Here is a 7,472-nt window from a genome sequence, read left to right as displayed (position 1 = left end):
AGACTAGTAAAAAGTTCTATTTATACTAAACTAGCTACTAGGGTTTACAGAGGTAAGTGATTGATGCATAAATCCACTTCCAGGGCCCACTTGGTGTGTGCTTGGGCTGAGCTTGATTTATCCACGAGCTGAGGCTTCTCTTGGAGTTGAACGCCAAGTTTTAACATGTTTTGGGCGTTCAACTCTGGTTCGTGACGTGTTTCTGGCGTTTGACTCCAGAATGCAGCATGGAACTGGCGTTGAGCGCCAGTTTACATCGTCAAATTCCGAATAAAGTATGGATGTCTACTTTCCAACGCCATTGAGAGCGCGCCATTTGGAGTTCTGTAGCTCCAGAAAATCCATTTTGAGTGCAGGGAGGTCAGATTCCAACAGCATCAGCAATCCTTTGTCAGCCTCTTATCAGAGTTTTGCTCAGGTCCCTCAATTTCAGCCAGAAAATACCTAAAATCACAGAAAAACACACAAACTCATAGTAAAGTCCAGAAATGTGAATTTAGCATAAAAACTGATGAAAACATCCCTAAAAGTAACTAGATCATGCTAAAAACTTCCTAAAAATAATGCCAAAAAGCGTATAAATTATCCGCTCATCAGTCACGCGCTGGGACATGTGCGTACGCACAGGTGTGTGCGCATGCACACATGCCGATTTTCCTCTTGTGTGCATGCATAGGATGTCGTGCGTACGCTCACATGGTTTGTGGCTCTTGTGCGTACGCACAGTAGGTTGTGCGCACGCACACTCTAATGTGTTCTTCTCCTTCGTTTTCTTCATGTTTTATCCCTTTGTACATGCTTCCTTCCACTTTTGCCTTGCCAAACTTGCCTCTAGGACCTAAAATCACTCAACAAACATGTCATGGCATCGAATGGCATAAAAGTGGGATTAAAATCACTAATTTAAGTTCAAAATGGTATGTTTTCACAATTAGGCACAATTTAGAGAGAAAACACAAAAGCATGCTATTTACATGAATAAATGTGGGTTTATGTGATGAAGTCCACTCAAATCAAACCAAAATATATCGTCAAATATGGATTCATCACTCACTTAACCATATATGATCCTACCTTGACCCTAGCCCCATTACAACCTTTGAGAAAGTCCTCATGATATTTGTATTCATGCACTGGGTAATTGTTGATTGTTAGATGAAGAACAAATTTTGGAAAGTATGATTAGGGGAGAATTGAGTAAATCTACCCCTAAACACTTGAGTGACTAGAGCGGATACACATCCGGTGAAGGTTCGATTGCTCAATTACATGTCTTCACCATAATCATTCTTATTCTTGCAAGTTTGTAAATCTTTTTGGTAATTTAATGCAATTGTGGGTTTGGTTTGGTTTAACTTCAATTGCTTTAACCCTTATGCTTACATATGTCCTCTTAGAAGTTAATTTGTCTTGACCAAGCATTTGCATTCTGATGAACGGATTTTTGTGTGGTCTAGAATTTCACAATAAATCCTCGTTGCAAGTATAGTTTCTAAACCAACTAAAATCCTTTCATACAAAAAATTGTTTGTCATTTAAGCAAACCCAATAAAATTAAATCGAAGTATTTAAACCTCGGATCGACTCTCAATGAATTGCAGGGAAGTGTGTTACTATTGGTTATGGTTTTTTCTGAGAAATTTTAAAGTTGGAGAATGGGAAAATAAACGATTATAAATTAAAGCAATGAAAACTACCAAGATGTTTTATGTAATTAAAATAAAAAACCTTGACTGGGAGAAGATTAGTCGGAAGTTCTATCCTTCTTGGAAATCCCCAAGATTAATAATAATTGGTTGTTATTTCTACTTAGTTAACCCTTACCGAATAAAGGAAAGTCAAGTAGTTAAGCCAACTTCTATTCACAAGTCCTAATCCTCTCCCTTGGGAAGGACTAGCATTAGTGACTAGAGAGCCAGCCAAAAACTTCCAATTACCAATTAACGCTTGAGTATTCCAACTCAAGGGTCTCCTATTAATCAACTCCAAAGTCAAGTTGAGAGCCTACTCCATTGACATAGATGCCAATTTCACATACATATTCAAGGGGTAGAAAGAAGACATAATAATCAAATTAATTGGAAGCAAGCAAACAGATAATGAAATTAAATGGAAAATTATTCTTTCCATTAATAAATCCCAAAATCAGAAATATCCATATGTAACTCATGAATAAGATAAATAGAAATTAAAAGAATAAGGAAATAGGAAACAAACTATAATGATAAAGACTTCAACGGAGGTAGTAACTCCTGCAATATCCGACTCAAAAGCATAAAACTAGGAATCTTAAAACCTAGAGAGAGGAGAGAGCCTCTCTCTCTAGAGAGCTACATCTAAAACCTAAAATTGTGAATAATGAGAAATGTTTCTTTCCTCCATTTGTCCTTGGTCTTTTAAGCCTTTTTTGCCAAAGATGAGTATCAAAAATGGGCAAGAAGCCCCTATGAAATCGCCAGGTGCGATTTCATTAAAGGAGTCAGTGCGCAGCATCGGCGCGTACGCGTACAGCACGTGTACTTGCCCTTGGAACGTTGAAGAGAGAACTTTTACGTGGTCTAGAATTTAGAATAAATTTCCGTTGCAAGAATAGTTTCTAAACCAACAAAAGTCCTTTCTTACAAACGTTTTGGTTGTCACAAGTAACAAACCCCTAAATAAATTGATAACCGAAGTATTCAAACCTCGCGTCGTCTTCTCAAGGAATTGCAGGGAGGTATGTTCTTATTATTGGTTATGAGTTTTGTAAATTGGGGTTTTGAAAGTAAGGAAGAAGTATGTTAAATGACAAGTAAAATAAATAAATAACTGTAAAATAAACTCTTGGCAAGATACGAGAAATTGGAAGTCCTATCCTAGTTATCCTTATCGATGGTGATGAGAATTGAGTTTTAATCCCACTTAGTTAACCTTTACTAAAGCAAAGGAAAGTCAAGTGGACTAATTAGTCTGATCCTCAGGTCCTAGTCAATTCCTAAGAAAGGACTAGAGTTATTGGAATTCAATTCAATTAGCAAAAATAGCAATTATCAATCACGATGAGTTTGATAACTCAAGAGTCTCCAATTAATCAATTAAAGCCAATAGTAAATAATCTAAATTAAAAATAGGGAAAAGCAATCATGAGTCTGAAATACCTCGAATTATATTAAATAAAGAAAATCCTAACATGAATGGCTCATAAGCCAAATAGGCAACATAAGTAATACAAGCATTCAAGTATCTCAAAGTAGAAGAGAAGTCAAAATAAAGGAATATTGAACCTGGAAATCAGAAGAATTGTAAGTTGAAATAATAATAAATCCTAAATCCTTTAAGAAGAATCCTAATTCAAAATCCTAAGAGAGAGGAGAGAGCCTCTCTCTCTCTCTAAAACTACATCTAAATTATGAAAAGTGTGTTATGAGTCCTCTCTCAATTGTTCCACTTTGCAGCCTTTAATCTGTGTTTTCTGGGCTTGAAACTGGGTCGGAAATAGCCAAGAATTTGCTGGTTATGAAATCTGCCACGCTGATTTTCGTAGATGCGACGCTTCCGCATGAAGCGCGCGTTTGCATCACCTACCTTTATGGCTACTATGGTAAATTATATATCAAATCGAAACCCCAGATATTAGCTTTCCAATGCAATTGGAACCGCATCGTTTGGATCTCTATAGCTTAAGTTATGACCATTTGAGTGCGAAGAGGTCAGGCTGACAGCTTAGCAATTTCTTCAACTTCTTGTATTCCTTCAACTTTTGCATGCTTCCTTTCCATTCTCTAAGCCATTTGTGTCATGTAATCTCTGAAATCACTTAACACACATATCAAGGCATCGAATGGTAATAAGAGAGGATTAAACATAGCAAAATTAAGACCAAAGAAGCATGTTTTCAATCATAGCACAAAATCAGGAAGGAGAATGTAAAACCATGCAAATCATATGAATAAGTGGGCAAAGGCTTGATAAAAACCACTTAATTGAGTACAAGATAAACCTTAAAATAGTGGTTTATCAACCTTCCCACACTTAAACATTAACATGTCCTCATGCTAAGCTCAAGAGAAGCTATAAAGAAGTGAAGAGGAATGATAGAATGTATGAAATGCAACCTATCTATATGAATGCAACTACATGCAAAATGTTTCTACCTACTTGGTTAAAAAGTAAATAAATTCTCCAAGACAAACAGGAATTAAATTCCACTAATTCAAATCACACAATAAAAGACAAGTAAACTTGTAAGAAGATAGCTCATGAAAGCAGGGAACATAAGATCAAGCGTTGAACCCTCACTGGTAGTGTATATCACTCTAGTCTCTCTAGTGTATAGGGTAATCACTCTACTCTTCCCTAGTCATGCTTTTTAAACCTTGTTCTTCATCCAACCAATAAACAAATATTTAATGTATACATACAAACATCATGAGGTTTTTTTCAAGGTTGTAATGGGGCTAAGGTAAGGGTAAGGGTATATATATAAGGCTAAGTGAGCTAATAATTGAACCCTTGATTAGTCTAAGATGTCACCTAACATATACATACTCTATATAATCTAGAAATCTTGCCTAGCTGCCCAATTTTCTCACTTGTGTGTTACATACTCATGCACTAATTTTATTTTTGATTTTATCCCATGTGCATTGATTTTTTTTTTTGCATTGGGGTAATTTCTGTTCCCTTATTTAATTAAAAAAATTTCTTTTTTTTCTTTTTTTTGAAATATAAGAATAATATATCATGCACATGGTGTTTTCATTAATTTGATTTCACATAAGCATGCTCCCAAATTTCAAATAATTTATTCACTTTAATACCCTTTTCCTATCATCTTATGTTCTCATAAATTTCCCCACACTTAGTTGATACACAATTTCTATCTTAAACTAACCAAAGATTCAACTTGGGATTTTTAATTTATTTTTCTGCTTAAGGCTAGTAATATGGTTATAGAATAGAAGGGAATTAAAAGGCTAAAGGGGGCTAACAAGGGTGATGTAAAAGGTAGGCTTATTTGGGATAAGTGAGCAAAAATTCAAATAATAGCCTCAATCATATGCAGGTATGTATCTACATTCTATATTAGACATATAGACTGAAACAAAGTAAAGATTACAATCATAGAGAAGGAAACACACAAGAATAAAATATTATGGTTAAATAATGTAACCATGCAATTAAGCTCAAAATCTCACGGGTTGTGTGTTCTTTAGCTCAAAAAACTATGTTCCAATTTACAATCTTCAAACAAATTTAACACATAGAAAGTTTTTAATTTTTAATTTAAATTAGTGAAAATTTTCAAAAATAGGGTCCTAGAAAGAAACTTATTATTTTTCAACCAAGTAGTATTTAAATGCAAACAATCAACTACACATGCAATCTATTATGCAATGCAACAATGAACAAACAAAGAAAATAAAACATTGGTATTGGGAAGGAATTAACTAACCCATGGAGATCGGTATCGACCTCCCCACACTTAAAGATTGTACCGTCCTTGGTGCATGCTAAGATGTGTAGGTGGATGGGGATTGTGGTTCCTCAGCTAGTGCTCTTTTTGTTCCTTTTCTTGCTGATGGTTTAGAAGTAGCTTTCTCTTTTCTTTTCTTGGTGGCCATCCTAAAAAGAAAAAAATGTAACTTTTTAAATTGAAGGGTTAGAGCAAGGAAGAGAACGGGAAAGGTGGTAATCAATGCACAGTAAAGAAGAATGACGTTAACACATGGTCATGACTACATGTGAAAAGTCATTAATTGAAATATAGCAAGTGCATGTGATGACAATTAAATGCAAGATGTTTATTGGCATGCTGGCAAAGGCATGAGTAGCATAGATCAAGCATTAAATGTCCAAGTTAGATTACCAAGTCTTTCAAACTAACAATATGTTTGTAATAACAATTATATTTAATTAATAAAATATAAAAGGGGTTTTGTGAAAAACAGGCATTAAAGTAGTAGGATAGTATAAAAGTAGTGCATGATGCCATACGGGCTTTTTCACAAACACATAGCATGCATGGGAAATAAGTTATTGAAAGTATTAAATTGAACATGCAAGCAACCCTATAAAAAGTAATATATAATTGTCAAAATAATTCCAAAATAATTCACAAGCAAAATATGGAAAATAATGACCCAAATAAATTTTCAACACCGAAAAAGAAAGAAAAAAGAAAGGAAGGAAGAAAGAAATAAGAAAGGAAAGAAAAGATTTAGATTTGGGGAAGAAAAGATAAGATATTTGGCTGTTTTGGATAAGCTGTGCAGCGCAGGCGACGCGAGCGCGTGGGGCACGCGCTCGCGCAAATAGCGCGTAAATGAGGTGACGCGGACGCGTCGGTCACGCGGACGCGTGACATGATTCATGCAAGTGGCGCGAGGGCAGCCTCGCGCTCGTACAACTCTCTGTGAGAAACGCATTTTGCCAATTTTTTTAAGGTGACGCGTTCGCGTGGTTGACGCAATCGCGTGAAGGACCAAACTATGAAAATAGCGCGGACGCGTGGGGCACGCGTACGCGTGGTAGGGCTTGTGCTTCTAGCACGAGTCCAGCCACGATCCAGCTCAACTTTCGGACATACACCTTTTTTACGTCGATTTACAGGAATGCGTGGGTGACGCGGACGCGTGGGAGGCATTTTTCCCACATGACGCGGATGCCTAGGCAACGCGGTCGCGTGGATCAACTTGTGCCAAAGGCACGCCTCCAGCCACACTTTCGCGTGACTCTCTGTTCAATCTTATTTCTTCCCCACGCACTTGTGACGCGGACGCGTCAGCGACGTGATGAGCGGATAATTTATACGCTTTTTGGCATTGTTTTTAGGTAGTTTTTAGTAAGTTCAAGCTACTTTTAGGGATGTTTTCATTAGTTTTTATGTTAAATTCACATTTCTGGACTTTACTATGTGTTTGTGTGTTTTTCTGTGATTTCAAGTAATTTCTGGCTGAAATTGAGGGACTTGAGCAAAACTCTGATAGGAGGCTGACAAAGGACTGCAGATGCTGTTGGAATCTGACCTTCCTGCACTCGAAATAAATTTTCTGGAGCTACAGAACTTCAAATAGCGCGCTCTCAAAGGCGGAAAGTAGACATCTAGAGCTTTCCAGCAATATATAATAGTCCATACTTTATTTGGGAATTGACGACGTAAACTGGCGCTCAACGCCAGTTCCATGTTGTTGTCTGGAGTCAAACGCCAGAAACACATCACAACCCAGAGTTGAACGCCCAAAACACGTTACAACTTGGCGTTCAACTCCAATAAAAGCCTCAGCTCATGGATAGACCAAGCTCAGTCCAAACATACACGAAGTGGGCCCCGGAAGTGGATTTATGCATCAATTACTTACTTCTGTAAACCTTAGTAGCTAGTTTATTATAAATAGAACTTTTTTCAAAAATTCTTTTTAATTAATTAATTGTTTTAAATTTTAATTTTAATTATATCTTATCTTTAATTTTCGAAAATCACTAACTACTTT

This window comes from Arachis duranensis, chromosome 1, assembly GCF_000817695.3.
Source record: "Arachis duranensis cultivar V14167 chromosome 1, aradu.V14167.gnm2.J7QH, whole genome shotgun sequence".
Taxonomy (NCBI): domain Eukaryota; kingdom Viridiplantae; phylum Streptophyta; class Magnoliopsida; order Fabales; family Fabaceae; genus Arachis; species Arachis duranensis.
Note: the sequence above shows the minus strand (reverse complement) of the source record.